At 48.5% G+C, this 15,204-nt stretch overlaps 1 protein-coding gene across 5 annotated transcripts in view; it reads left to right on the forward strand.

Moving 5' to 3' along the window:
• ROR2 (receptor tyrosine kinase like orphan receptor 2) overlaps positions 1-15,204 on the forward strand; it is a 193,631-nt gene that overhangs the window by 104,725 nt on the left and 73,702 nt on the right. Inside the window, exon 2 of one of the 5 annotated variants that reach the window (XM_058672687.1) lies at positions 5,501-5,580. The exons of the other annotated variants lie outside the window; for them this stretch is intronic. The gene's annotated coding sequence lies outside the window, so the exon portion shown is untranslated. The remainder of the gene's footprint in view (positions 1-5,500; positions 5,581-15,204) is intronic. 5 annotated transcript variants of the gene reach the window in all.

The raw sequence follows: 15,204 nt of genomic DNA on the forward strand, positions 1-15,204 counted from the left end.
CCGTCCCCTGTGTAGCTCATGCTCTAAGCACTTGTGTTTTGATGTCACTTTGCACTCCCTGCCTGGAAGAGTTATTTGGGTTTCTTCCCCCCCTTGGAATTCATAAAGAAACCTTGTCTTCCGGGTCTGGAGCCGTCAGCTTGTACTGTGTGTCGGAGTACCTTTTCATCTTCTTTGTGTTCTTTTGTTTGAAACTCCAGGAGAGTGCACTTGCTTGGGTAAACATCCTGAGGTGCTTGTCCTGGGCGAAATGCTCAGACTCAGGTGCCAGATCTGCTTTCTCAGAAGTTCCTAGCAGTCGAGGTCCCATGGAGTACATTCTTGGCAGTTTCTATCCTCACCAAGGTCCCTTCTCCTCCACAGAGGCCAGAGCCCAGCTGAGGTCCACCGGGAAGCCTTTGGGAACAGCAGATGGGTGTCCGAATGGGGAACGGTGGGGTTTGATCTTGAAAGGATCCGTGTGCATCTTCTGAACAGGTGCCACATGCTGGAGAATAGAGGGCTGCTGCCAGGTGGGACCTGCGCAGTGGGTACCGAGTGGCCAGGAGAGTGCTCACTGCCTTACCACCCATGTAACTTGCAGCCTGAATGAGTGAAGATACTTTTCCTTTCCCCAGGCTTGGGCCGTCTGTCAACAGGGAGCAACGGGCCTGGTGCTGACCCTGTCTCTCTGGGCAGTCTGGGCCTCTCTGCAGTCACAGACATGGTGGTTCAGTTCACTCCCTCTGCCCCATGATGGCCTTGCGTGGCCTGGCTTGCTGCACTTTTATGAGTTACCCAGGCAAAGTCGAACATTTCAAAGGAGTCATTTTTCCCACTTCTGTGAGTTGCAGTGACCTCAGCTTTCAGGATCCAGAGGGAGAACTGCACATCTAAGGTATGCCCAGGTTAAGGAATATGGTAAAGATTTTTACTGCTCAGTAAACCATAAATCCCAAAATAAACTCCAGGACAAGGCAGTAAAAAGCTTGATGTCAACATGCAAAAATGAAACCTATTTGGTGAGTGTAGAGGGAGTCTGGGTAATTCCTGTCTTTTCCTACAAAATGTCTGTAAGGTGGTATTTCTGTGGTGAAAACCATAATTTGAGAATTTTTGTCTTTATGTATTTCAGTTGGAACTCTTGGGCACATGGCTTTTTAATCTACATCTCTTATTCTCTTACTTGTAAATTTGCAGGAAAAACAAAGCAAGGGATGGTGAAAATAGGTTGAACCTAGAATGGTGATTTTTAAACATGTTTTCCTACCTGCCAAATGATTTGAGGACGCTGAGCAAGTGGCACTTTCTTCTCCTTCCAAAACACTCTAAACATCTCCAAAAGGAGACAACTGGGAAATGAAGAATTTATGAGAAGGCTTTGAGGCTTCTCGTAGGAGTCGATGAGTCAGAAGGTTGCCTTTTTGATTGATTGGCCCCTTCCCTCAAAGCCCATAAGATCTCTTCCTTTCCGTAAAATGCACAGGGAGAGGTGGGCTGGTTTAATGCAGTTATGACTTCACTCTTTCCTCTCTCCAAGTTAACTTGCAGCTCATAATATTTGGTGATCTTTTTATTTTTACTACTTTAATTTTTGGTGTCGTTACATGGAGAGAGGTGATCTCATTACATGGCTTTTTGTTTTAAGACCAGCAAACGATGCAGAACAGACATTCTTAAGGAAATATTTAATAGCAAATATAAGTCATACACAATAACTTTTTTATCTGAAGTGAGCTTTTTAAGTGATTTTCCTTTTGATATACATTCCGTTGTCTTCTGAGGGTTCCCAAATTTAACACTGTTAAATGATGGCACCCTTGTTCCTCTGGAAGCAAGAACACTCTATCCCTTTGACAAAAGGTGAAAATTCCCAGCAGTTAGTATAGTAAGCCTTCACAGACCAAGACTCATCAGGCCGGGGGCTAGAACCCCAGGCGGCAGGTTGCTTTCATGTCCTCCCCTTCTGAACATTCTCAGGTGCTGATACCTGGCTGTTGTGTCCAGAGATGCCAATTTTGTTAGTCTAGCAAATGGCCCAACAGTGTGTGTGTGTGTTTCTTACAATTATTAATTATTCACATTTGAAAGGCACAGAGAGACACATAGTGCTGGAGAGCGGGAAGTGTCACCCACTGGTTCATTTCTCCTCATCGTCAGCAACAGCCACAGCAGGTCCAAGCTGAAGCTGGGATCCAGGAACTTAACCTGGGTCTCCCAGGTGAATGACAGGGACCCAAGTGCTGAGCCATCTACCTCCTCCATTTGGGGGAAGCTAGAACCGGGAGCAGGACCGGGACTGAAATTTAGAAAACTTCAAGATGTGATGTGAGCATTCCAAATAACATCTCAGCTGCTGAAAACACATCCTGAATGTGTGAGGTTTTTTTGTTATTGTTGTCATTTTGTTTTGTTTGTTTTTGAAGTGTCCTCTGTTAGTTTTAAAAGAAGGCCAAGATTAAGAATCACTGTTATGGGGCTTGTTGTGGTAATCTAGTGGCTAAAGTCCTTGCCTTGCATCCACTGGGATCCCATATCAGCACTGGTTCTAAGCCCAGCTGCTACACTTCCCATCCAGCTTCCTGCTTGTGGCCTGGGAAAGCAGTTGGGGATAGCCCAAAGCCTTGGGACCCTGCACCCACGTGGGAGACCTAGAAGAGACTCTGGGCTCCTGGCTTTGGATTGGCGCAGCTCTGACTGTTGTGACCACTTGGGACTTGAACCAGTGGATGGAATATCTTTCTCTTTGTCTCTCCTCCTCTCTGTAAATCTGCCTTTCCAATAAAAAACTAAATAAATCTTTTAAAAAAAATCACTGTTATGATGTAGGCCTTTGTGAGATGTGTCGGAGCACATCATAGGGACTCAGTGAGCACACAGTAGGGCAGTCTTTGCTCAGGTGGCTGCTTGTCCTAGAGTTAACTCTCAAACCAGAAGGGACTGTCAAGTGAGCTACCTTCACATGCACAGTGGTCTTATTCCTTGGCCTGACTGTTTAGGGCCTTGTTCATAATGGGATAGATTGGCCGAAAATAGGGTCCAAGGTGATCTGAAACTCACCCTGAAGTTAAGGAGCCTATAACAACTCCACTACTCCCGTAAGACCTTATGTCAGCCTGTGTGTCTCCCACGCCCAGGGAGGGACAGGAGTTGGTAATCAGTAGTGTTATCCCTGGGATGGGATTGGGGTGGCATGCAAACAGACCAGATCAAGGCTGGTAGTAGCAGCACTGCTGGTGATCCTGTCTGTTGTATACCACCAAGGTATGCTAAGTCCTTTACAGTCCGTGGAGAGCCACGCAACAGTGCAAAGAGAAACCAGCCAGCTGCCAGCGACACTGTGGGCCAGAGCACAGGGGGATTTCATTGCCAAATTGTGTGTGAGTTCTTGTGTAAAAAACAAATGAAACTAAACCCTGTTCAAGAAGTTGAAAGACAGGAGAGCAGGGAAAGGATGCTCACAGAAGCATTGCTGGAGTGCAGTGGACAAGCGCTGCGGGTAATTTGGGAGGGGAAGGGGGATGCCTAGAGGAGAGTGGTTTTGTGGTTTGTTGGGGAAGGTCTCTGGGGGGTCCTCACAGTGTAGTTCTGGTTTTCCTCCACCTTTCGGCCCTTAAGCCTTGCAAGTGTGGCCTTCTGCTGCTTGTAGTTGGAGGTGCTGTCACCTGAGGCCGTTACCTTCACCACTTCTGGCCTCCTTGGAGGGACTTTGTGTACCTTTCAGTTAAGGATCTTCTCCAGAGATGCCCTGTGGAGTCCGTTGGTTCCTCCATCCACTGCAGGGAGCTGGGAGCCTTTTTGAGTGCAGAAATGGCGATGGAGAGAGACCTGTTCCAACACTGACCTCAGAGTGTAACCGGTGACTCACGGCTGCTGCTGCTGTGAGGTCAGTGTGCGTTGGGGTCAGCGTGTGTCAAGAGGCAAGAGCTATGGAAGCTGAAACCCAGGAATGCCACCATCATGGCGAGATTGCACACAATTTTTAAGGAAGTCAGTGAAATGAGAGCATGGTTAGGATAGAGGAGCCCAGGTTGTTCAGGGCTGACCTAGCGTGTTTGGTGAAATGAAGCAGAGCTTAGCTTCCTTTATCAGACAGCTTTGCTCTGCACTGGCGGAAAAAGGGGAGGGAGATGGCTAGTTGCATGCAGAGCAAGAGTGCTGCTCTTGCTGCTTCCAGCCAGGAGCAGCCTGTGAAATCTCCAGAGACCATTTGGCTTTGGACATTGTTCTATCTTGAGGGGTGGGGGACTGTTGTCAGACCCCTCCAGGCTCAGGCCCCTCTGCCCCACCCACAGTGACGTTTCCACTTAGAGATGTCAGGCAGAATGCATTCCTGCACAGCACTGGAAAGGCAATCATTTCCTGGCGGGGAGCTCAGTCACATTATAAAGTGGTCTCTCTTGAACAAGGCCTGTGCTATGGAGTTTTATTGGAGCTGTGTTTATCTTGATCCCCATGGGAGCCCAAAGCCGCCACTAAGATGTAACTTTCTGGTAAACTTGGTGTGCACACAGACCAACCACACCTTTCTTGGTTTCAGGCGTTAACAGCATTTTGCTGAGCTTGCAAGTCATAAGGGTCTTCACTGGGAACTTGCATCCTTTGAGAAGGCCTTCAAAAATGTTGCACTTATTTTTTATGTTGGGGTCATTGTCTTGGATAGATGGAGTCCATTTCCTGAAGCACCGTCATGTTTTTGTTTGGACTTAAACATGGATCTTTCCAACATTGGCTTCTCCTGGTTCTCTGAGTGCAGCCCTACTGCTTGTGTGCTGAAGTGGGAGGAAGAGGCCTTGTGGTCCTGGGAGATTCCACATGTGAGTGAAGTTAAATGTCGGGACAATTCGTATGGACTCCTGCCAGGCTGAGTTCAGGCTTAACATATGCATACATATTGTAAAAGCAGGGCAGAATGGGGAAAACTTATTAAAAATTATTTCTGTTGAAAATGTATCAGGATTTTGGGAGCCAGCTTTGTGGCGCAGTGGATTAAGCAGCCGTTTGCAATGCAGGTATCCCAAACGGGAGTGCCAGTTCAAAGCCAGGCTGCTCTGCTTCTGAACCAACTCCCTGCCAATGTGCCTGGGAAAGCAAGGGAAGATGGCCAAGAACTTGGGTTCCTGCTACCCACATGGGAGATCAGGATGGATGGCGTTCTAGGTTCCTAACTTTCGCCTGTGCCAGCCCTGGCCATTGCGGCCATTTGGGGAGTGAATGAGCAGGTAGATGTGCTAGTGAGAAAGCTGATGGGAGATCTCTTTGTCTATCCCCACCCTGTTTTGTCTGTCACTCTGCTCTTCAAACAGATAAATACAGAATGAGCATTTGGGTTTCAAATTCAGAGGTGAAGAAAACCATTTCATGTTAAAATCATACGAGGTCACAGATTAGGCAGTTTCCATGAGTTATGAAGAAACTAATAGACCTCTACTCAAAAACAAAAAGGGCCTGCCCTCTACATCAGTAGATTGGCTAACGACGGCTCATTTATGTGCTTTATGTTATATTTATTTGGTTGTAGGTATGCATCATTTTTATGGCTGCCAAGTTGATATGAATTGGTTCTTCTTAATGAGCCGTCTGTGATCCCTGCTCTTGTTGGTAAGAAGGCGTCAGTGGCCTGCCTTCCTTTGCTTGCTCTCTACTATAATTGTTTAAAACTCTCTCTTCCCTGTTCCAGGTAATATGGAAATGTTCACAGATTATACCCACGTTGCTGCCTTATATGCCATGCCTGTTTTTAAAGACAGACAGCTGCACCTGCACTTTCCCCAGAACAATGTAGAGTGCCCATTGCTCTCCTGCTGGCTCAGTGCGTGGGAGGTGCTGCCCTGGCCATTTGGTTTGTTCAGAGGAGATCATCATGACACCTGGTCAGCAAATTTTACCTACACCTTGAAACCATTTGGAAATGGAACAGAATTCTCCCCGACTCTCAGCTTGTGCTTACCTTCTAATGTCTAATTACCCATTTCTGCTGAAAGGAAAAATCATAGGAAACTAGCAGTAAAAGGATGGCTTTGTATAATACTAATTAATACCTGTGCCAAACTCAGAATAAACATTAATGGCATAACCTACATATTCCTGTTAATATCAAGACCAATTAATGAAGCCTCTCTTGAGATTTCTCTGGAAGTCTTGCCAACATATTAAGATGTGAAATCAAAACAAAGTGGAGACCTAATGGATTGTGTGTACCTTAAAAGCAAAGTCAGTAGGGACTGGCATTATGGTCTGTCAGGTTAACCCACAGCCTGTGATTCCAGAATCTCAAATGGGTACCAGCTTGAGTCCTGGTGCTCCATTTCCAATTCATCCCCCTGCTAATGACCTAGGGGTACAGGGACCCAAGGACTTGGACCATCCTCCACTGCTTTCCTAGGCCTTAAGCAGAGGACTGGATCTGAAGTGGAACAGCTGGAACTCAAGCTTGCACCCATATGAATGCCAGTGCAAAAGGCGGAAACTTAGCCGACTATGCCATGATGCCGGCCTCTAAACTTATCTTTTAATTACATTTTCTACAATTTTTTTAATAGTGTCATCTTGTGGTCTGGGTAGTCAGAAAAAAGATCAGTGAGATTGTAGTAGTGATTTTTACTGGGTAAAAAGTCACTTGTTAGGTGACTTTGTCCCTTCCTTATGCTTTATAACTTTTTCCTTCAATGTGTGTCCTAAATTGTGTACAAAAACTGTCCTGTATTGATAATTAGAACAACAACAACAAAAAGACCCCAGTCTCCCCCTTTTCAAAGTACCAGCATAAAAGCACATATTATTGATGATTCACATTTACACAAGTTCAGTCATGGAACGCAAGATTTCTCCACTGATTTCTGCCTAACATGTTAAACTTGTACAATGTCAGACTCAGGAAATTTAACCATACTCTGGATTTTTTTTTTTTTGTAATGAGGGAACACTCTGATTAAAGCATAGAATGTAAAATATGGGAAGCTTAGAACTACGATGAATTAAGACATGGGGTCCTGGAGTGTGTCAAGGGACATGTAGCTACAAAAGTAAGATATTTGAATACAGGTGGCATGCCTGCTGGGTCCTGCTGTATGTTATAGTCGTCATGAGATGAGAAGATGTAATTCCCCCATTTTACAGGTATGAAAACCAAGGTCCAGAAGGTCATTCTTCTGGATTTGTGTCCAGGGAGCCTGGACTGTTGACTGAAGCACAAAATGACGCCAACAGTGTGAGACGGCCACATTCCCTACTCAAAAAGCAGTTGTTTTTATCAGTCGTCTGAGACAGAGCCACCCTGTGTGTCTGTCTTCCTGTGTGCTGATCCAGTTTCTAAGGCCACAAGCCAGAGGACCCCAGACTCCTGGATCAAGGCTCATCTTAGCCAGCAGTCAAGCTTTGTGTTGGTTTGTGCTGTCACGGAAGGAACACCTCTTTCTTTGCCTTGCTCCACAGCCAAGAGTGTTTGCCCAAGTCAGCAGTTTGTGGGAAGGCAGACCGTCTGAGGATTCTGTCTGTGGCTTGGTTAAATGGAGGCTTCGTCGCTGGCCGTCCTTGCCCACAGCTGCCCTGCCCCATTGCTCAGCAACCTGAGCCGCCCTTTCACTGCCTTCTGCAGTTAAGAGTCACCCAGAGCTGATTCAAGATCCTCGTGACTTTTAAAAATAGAGAGAGTGCTGGCTTGGCACCCCTGCTGCCTGATTCCTTGGTGGGTGCCCCTCTCTCCCTGGGGACATCCAGGATCCTGCAGTTGGGGGATGGGGAGTTGGTATTTTTTTACCAGCCACCTGTCTGCTCTCCACCTAGGTATCATGTTGGATGCTCCCAGGCATGTTCCCTTTCAGTCATGGGGGCTTAGGAGGTGACTCAATCACCAGTGAGACCTACCGGTACCCAGACCTCAGATGGAGAACGACCTGATGCTGCTGGCCTCCTGCTTCCAGAAACAGTCTCCCCTGTTATAGGAGAGTGGCCAGCCTGGGGTAGCAGGAAGAGTTTAAGTTTCACGTCTGGCTAGGGCAAACCCTACCCCATTATTGATGCTCTCTTTTGTGTGTAGGTAGGGACTGACTTTTCAGGGCTTCTGTGCGCCATAGCCTGGTTGCCAATGGTGAAACCAGATGTGTGTGTGTTTTCCTTGTGTCTGAAAGACATGTGTTGTTTGTTATTGGCTTCTTTAAAGCCACAGAAAAACACACAGTCCTGCGGCCTGCAAGTCCTGCATGCTCACTTTCCCCTCCTTTCATTTTCTACAGGCTGTTGGGCCGCAATGCCCAGTGGTCAGTGTTGGTCACTGGGTGATAGTCTGGGTGGGGGAGGGCTGGTTTTGGCAAAGAAGGAAATAGGCCAGGCACCAGGCCATGCTGCACCCTCCCCGGCTGCAAGGCGGGCTGCTTCCTAATTGCAAACACATGCTTGCTCCAGAGCAAGCCGGATCCCTGTCCTGTCTGGTGAGAATTGCATGTGTCACTCCCCACCCCGCCCCCATGCCCTGTTTCTCATCAAGGAAACTGGGGTGTCACACACCAGGGCCCAAGGACAGCTGCCTCACGGGCAAGCCCCTCGGGCGCTGCCAGCTGTGTCTGCCGTGAACCTTTGTAAGTTACAGGGATGGGGATTCGGTTGCATTTTATACTTCTTTGTTACCCACTGCATTTTTGGCGAATGAGCTGGAAGGCTTTCTCCCTTTCCTTCCTCTTCCTGTTAATGTGTTTGCTGTTACTACAGACGGCCTGAAGGCTTGAAGGCACCGTATCCCGCAGGGAGGAGGGCCTGGCTATGGCACATGCTCTGTTCAGGCTCTGTCTGGCTAAGGAACTGGTGCTGACGAGTCCCTGGGGTGCTCTTTGGTGCTGCAGTCCAGAGCCCATTGTCTGGGTGGGAGAGGGTCACGAGCGCAGCGGGGGGGGGGTGGGGCGATGGGGGGAGGGATCCTCCAGAGCCAGAGTGACAGTGCATGTGGGCAGGGAACCTTGAGGCCTTAACCTGAGGAACACAGATGCAATGCTCACCTCCATTGCATTCTTGCACTTTCTGGCATTTGTTCACCTGTTGGAGATTCAGATCATCATCTCTAGGAATCTCTCTCTGGCAGTGTGATCATGCTGGTGACTTGGAGTTTTGTGACTTCAGCAGTCCTCCATAGATGGAACTCTTATCTTCGATGTTGCAGTGCCGTAAACCAGAACAGCTCATTGAGAAAGAAATCTATGCTGTGGACCCTATGTGTTCCTAAAATTCACATGTTGGAGGTTTCAGCCCCAAGGCAGTGTTGTGAGGAGAGGGCCTAACTGGGGGGCTGATTGGGTCAGAATAGCTCTGCTCTCTTGAACAGATTGATGCCAGTTGTAACAGGGCTTGAGGCTTCAAATTCAATCCTTTGCTCTTGTTTTTTTCCCTTGCCCGTCTGCCTTCTGCCGAGGCCCTGTCCACGTGCTAGCAACATGCTTGTAGAACTGTGAGCCACACAAGTTTCTGTTCATTATAAGTAACCCAGCCTTGGGTATTGTGGTATGGCAGGAAAGGGAATCATGAAGACAGCTGACTTTCTCAGACAGCAGGCTTGTCAAGGTGAAACTACAGAGGATAGCAGCAAACCGTGAGATGTTAGAGGAACCACAAGGGAGTCCGGGACGGACTGGATTTCAGGGAACTGCAGGTTGAAAACCTCATGCATCTGGAGCTCTGTGGGTGTTTTCCCTGAGTGTCACATGAAAGATAGGAAAGTTTTCCATATACAGTTGTTCCTCTGTAAAACACCAGTTCTGCACCAGCAGATTCAACCAGCCATGGATTGGAAGACTGGAAAAAAAAAATTGGGCCTGTACTGAATGTGTAGAAACCTTTTATTCTTGTCAATTTCTCCTAAGCAATACTATAGAACAGTAACTTACATCGCATTTATACCGTAGGAGCTAAATATTTAGGAGGATGTGTGTAGGTTTCAGCAAACTCTGCACTGCTTCATGTAACCGATCCCAGCATCTGTGGGTTTTGTTGTCAGCAGCAAATACTTAAAACCTCTTTGCTCGGATTTAACAGTTGTTATGTCTTGTCTTGTTTTTCTCTTTTCTCCCTATACACCTATTTTGTGGGCTTTTTTTTTTTTTTTTTTTTTTTGGTTGTTGTTGTTGTTGTTAAGACGTTTGGGAATGTTGTGAAGTCCTGATACTCCCCCACCCCAGATCCGTTAGCTTGCTTTTGTGGGTTATGACCTCCCAGCACATCAGAGCAGTGCAGTTCTTACATAGGTGCCCTCTGAGGGTGACTTGATGCTCACCTTCCTTCTGTCCCCAGAGCCCAGTCGAGGATCTGGCTTGGGGTCCACCCATCTATATAGCGTTTGTGATCATTTAGACACTTGGACGGGCTGAAGGACGCAGGCTGGATCTGTTGGAGAATTAGCATGGTCTGCGTTTGTCTCGCTATCCCCGGTGACCTCAGCTGGTGCGTCTTTCCTTCCTGTTCTGTGCCACCTGTGCTTGCTGCTTGCCCCATGAGTGAGAGAGATGCTTGTGTGTGCGTACGTGTGTGTGTGTGTGTACGTGTGCAGCTGCGTATGAGGTGTTTGTGCAAGTCAGTGTGTATCTGTGTGTGTCTGTGAATGCATGCATGTGAAATGTGGGTGTGAATCTATGTGAGTTTGTGACTGTATCTGTGTATGATTGTGGGAAGTGTCTGAAAGGTGAGTGCAGTGTGTTAGTGCGTGTGTGAGGTGTGCATTTCTTACTAGTCTGTGTGTGTAAGAGTGAGGTGTGGGTGTATGTATGTATGTAAGTTCACGTCTATCTATATGTGTCTGTTAGAGGTGTGTGCCTGTGTGCATGTGTAAGCTGTTGTGTCTTGTGTATCCATGGAAGTGTGTGTGTGCCTGTGTGCATGTGTAAATGGTGTGGAGCTGCCAGAGAAATAGCCGTCTTCCCAAACATTGCGTTTATTATAACTCAAGATTATTCTGGGGTAAGAAGTGGATTTAAAAGTGTATGACATGGATATGTCATGGAAAACGCAGCATTGAGGTTAATTTTTAGGTTAAGAAAAAAGGCCCCAATGATAGCTCTGGTGTGTTGATTGCAGATCCTAGCCCGCTGTGAGGGGCTACTCTGTTTCTGACCTTCGGGCTGGCTCCTTCCCTCTCGCAATCAGTTGTGCACAGGCCCAGACAGGTGCAGACACAGCACACTCTCAGCCTGCTGTCTTGCCTCCTGTCCGGGTAAGCCAGTTCTCTTTTGCATAGTAACAACTCTGCTCTGCAGGGAGCCTGGGGATGACAGTTGTAGCTGAGTGAGCAGGTAGGGTCAGACAGCTGTGCTGGAGGCATCTGCAGTGTAAGCTGTCTGTTCTAGTGCTATGAGAATCCTGCCCTGGGCTGACGCATCACACCTCCTCCAAGCTGTGGCTCCTGCGGTTTTCAACCAGTCTCATGGCGGCAGGGGGACTCGTTCTAGGGCCACAGGCAATTTTCCCAGCTGTGAACATATTCCTGAAGCTTAATCCTGCCAGGTTGGGCCAGAGGCAGTGGTATGTTCTCCTTGGGGACTGATTGGACAGAATGCTATTAGGAGGATGTACTAATCATGGAATGGAAAACAGGGAGCCATTCAGGAACAGAGATGAATGCATAACATCCAGAGAAGAGTGGAGTGCCTGCAGGAGGCAGGAACTGATGGCCATTCAGTGGCAGCCACTGGTGGGGTCCAGCTTGAGGGCCTGGGGAGCGAGTGCATGGAGTGATTGAGGTGCTTTGTCTCCTTTGCTTCTGGGGCCAGGTGCTCTGGGTGGCCCGTTCTCTGATCTGCTGGTGTCTGTGCATCAGAGCCTACTGCAACTGACACTGAGCTTTGTCAAGTCCGCTCTGTTTTTGTGGATGCAGTGCCAGGCTTACTGCGCAGCCCGCTGATGTTCTTTTATAGCCACAGTGGCATTCCCTGCAGCCTATTGCCTCCTCTCCCAACTCCAGAAGGCTCTGTTCAGAATGGCCCAGTTGTGGAGCATCGCTGTTGGAGCTGCGCGTCTCAGCCTGCAGGTGCTGAGCTGGTTCTGTGGGGCAGGGCTGGCCACACTGTGTGGAAGGTGGTGGTCATCAGGGGAGTCCAAAGAAGTGGATAAAATGCCTGTGGCGTTTTGCTCCAGTTAAAACTTATCAGAGCTCCTGAAACAGGGCTATGCCTTGTAGTGTTTCTTGAAGAAAAGAAAGGAATTTAGCCATGCATATTAAAGAACGGAAATCTGTCATCTCCCAAGTCACTAATTGGCAGCTCTGTGACACAGATTTGAGTAATTAGAGGAGTTGAGCACCAGGCATGTGAAACCTGTGTAAATGTTTCTCTGAGTTCTTGGAAAGAAGTCAAATTCCGAGAGCGTGCAAGTGGGCCATGATTCTCCAAAGTTGCCATAAGCAGAACTGATTTGGTTTGGCAGAAACTACAAAAACAAACACAGGGCTTAGAAAAGCAGGGGTCCTGGGACCGCCACTCTGGCCCCAGAAAAGAGGAAATGCGTCGTCAGTGGTATGGTGGACCTCAGCTTGTGGGACTGCTTCCTCCCCCACCTGATCATTTTAAGATCCTCTGGAATAGCTGTAAACAAAAGCCAAAGCCGCTCAAATGTTGAGCAGCTTCCCTGCCCCCTTCTCTCCCCTTTGCAACTAGCTCGGCCTTTGTTTTCCATTTTGCTCGTTCTCCTCCCCAAGCAAATCTTAATCAGGGTCATTAAACCCAGCCTTGACTTGCCTTCCGTTTCCGTGGATACCAGATGGGATCTCATCTTGTCAAGATGACCCTGTGGGTAGTGGTGGATCTAGGAGCCCTCCTCATCTTGTGGGTGGTTGGCAGATGGGGGTGGCAGTGTTTGCTGTTTCCATGGCTGGTACTCATGCAGGATGTTTCAGGATGTGGGTACCTAGATGATGGTGGCCCTTTCGGGACCATCTCTGGCTCCTTGTGGGAGGGAGAGAAAGTCACTGCTCAGACAGTCACATGCCTGAGCCCACCCTGGCTTATCTGCACTGACCCACAGCGCTAGTACTGGTCAAGGTGCAGCCATGTGCTCTGGTCATGATAGAAGTTGTGTCCTAGAAAGGGCTTGGGCTAGGGCACGTTGGTTCTGCCCTCACAACTGGATTCCAGCCAGCCTCCTGATTAACACTGTGCATTGCAGAAATGAGGTCAAATACCTTGCCAGCCCTGAGACTTTGGGTGTGAGACCTGACCCAGATGTCCACACTGCCTGTCACCTGCTTTAGGGCCCACAGTGGCACGAAGCACCTGGAAGGCAGGCAGCACCATGGCAAAGCAGACCCCCTCCCACACCCGCCAAGAATACCTGTCTCTCCAGAAATGCTGGGTGACTTAAAAGTAATTTAAAAGCACGCTGAATCAGTTAAAATGTGCCTTTTCAGACACTTGGTTCCATTTGGAGATTTGAGAAAATGTCAGCTGAAAATAGTGCAACTTGCTTGTGTCTAACCCTATTTTTTTTTTTTTTAAGTTGGAATGTGAGGTTTATAGAAAGAAGGAGAGAAACAGAAAGATCTTCCAATTGCTGGTTCACTCCCCAAGTTGGCTGCAGTGGACAGAACTGAACCAACTTGAAACTAGGAGCAAGAAGCTTCTTTCTGGTCTCCCACATGGGTGCAGGTCCTTTGTTTTGAAAGTTAGGCTCAAAACCAATAATAAATGGCACTCTGGTGTATCCGATAAAGCTGTCCCCTGCAATGAAGGTGTCTTCCTTAATGAGCACCAGTTTGAGTCCTGGCTGTTGCACTGCCAATGCAGCTCCCTGCTGCATTGGGAAAAGCAGGGGAAGATGGCCCAAGTGCTTCTGCCCCTGTAACGCACGTGGGAGACCCAGATGAAGCTCCTAGCTACCACCTGGCTCAGTTCTAGCTGTTGTGGTCATATGAGGGAGTGAAACCAGCAGATGGACGATCTCTGTCCCTCCCTCTCTTTCTGTAACTCTGCCTTTCAAGTAAATGAATCTTAAGTCCAGTAATAAATGACCAGGGATGATCTTTCCCACCCTCTGCTCCCTTGCTGCTCTATCTCATTTCAATATCCCATGCATTGCGTCCTGGCCTGTGTTCTATGACGGAACACTTAAGGCCATGGTGTTCATAGAAGGTGGAGGCTTGTTTTAGCTCAGGCATCAGGAGGCTGGGACGTCTTAGTGCATAGTACTGGCATCTGCCTTGTTCTGCCCCGCTGACTGCAGAAAGTGGAGGAGCGTGCAGGCGCGTCTGCAGGGCAACCCAGGAGGCGTGGACTAGCTTGTAACAGGCTATGCTCGAGACGGCTGATTCAGTCCTGAGAGCAGTGCATTCATCCCTCCTGACAAACCGACTGACCGTGGCAAGCCCCACACCTGTCAGCACTGTTACCTACACTCAGGATTCAGGAATAGGTTTTTTGGGAGGCAGATGATATCCAGACTTAATAAACTGTTGTGTCATTTGCCCGGAAGCAGAACCAGTCATTTCTAGGGGGAGCAGGGACAGTGAACACAAAGCAAATGAGAGGAGATTGTGGGTACCAGCGGGGGATGAAGACAGTAAGTAACAGGAGATGGATGGTCATGCCAGGAAGGTGGACATGAAAGGCCTGTCTGGGAAGGGAAGGAAGCAGGAATATGGGCCAACGGTACAGAATGGCCAGCCCCAATGTCCGTGACTGGAGGCCAAAGGGTCTTTGGTGGAACTTGCCCAGCAGGAGGTCATCCTGGCTGGTGAGCAGGGGCTCTTTATAATCCATTATAAGGATTTGGAGCATGACCCCAACTGAGCAGGGAGATGACTTGGAGGGTTTTAGGCCAGAGAGTGGCAAGACCTGATGAATCTTTTGAAGAGATCTCTCTGGCCGTGTGCTTATAAGTGATAAAATGTACAGGGCCTGGGCAGGAGGCCTGAGGGAAGCCAGAGGAGGTGGGAGGTGGCTGGAGAGGGAGATGGTGAGGTTGGTTTCAGAGCAATCAGGGGAGTGAGTGCAACATGATGATTGATTACCACCAGACCAGGAGGTGAACCAGAAGACGATGCCACTGGGTGTCTGCCCTAAGAGAGTGGAGTGGGGACAGCGCTACCTTATGTTTAAGGGGTGTCTGTGGTGGAGAAGGCCAAGGCCCTGGGAGAGGCAAGGAGCACACTCAGAGGACAGCCCACAGAAATTATCCGAACGGGGCTTCCAGCAAACCCTAGGGCAGCCGGGCCCCCATGGTGGCCATCTCCAGGCCTCTGGGTGTTGCCCGGGGTCT

Source organism: Ochotona princeps, chromosome 14, assembly GCF_030435755.1.
Source record: "Ochotona princeps isolate mOchPri1 chromosome 14, mOchPri1.hap1, whole genome shotgun sequence".
Classification (NCBI taxonomy): Eukaryota; Metazoa; Chordata; class Mammalia; order Lagomorpha; family Ochotonidae; genus Ochotona; species Ochotona princeps.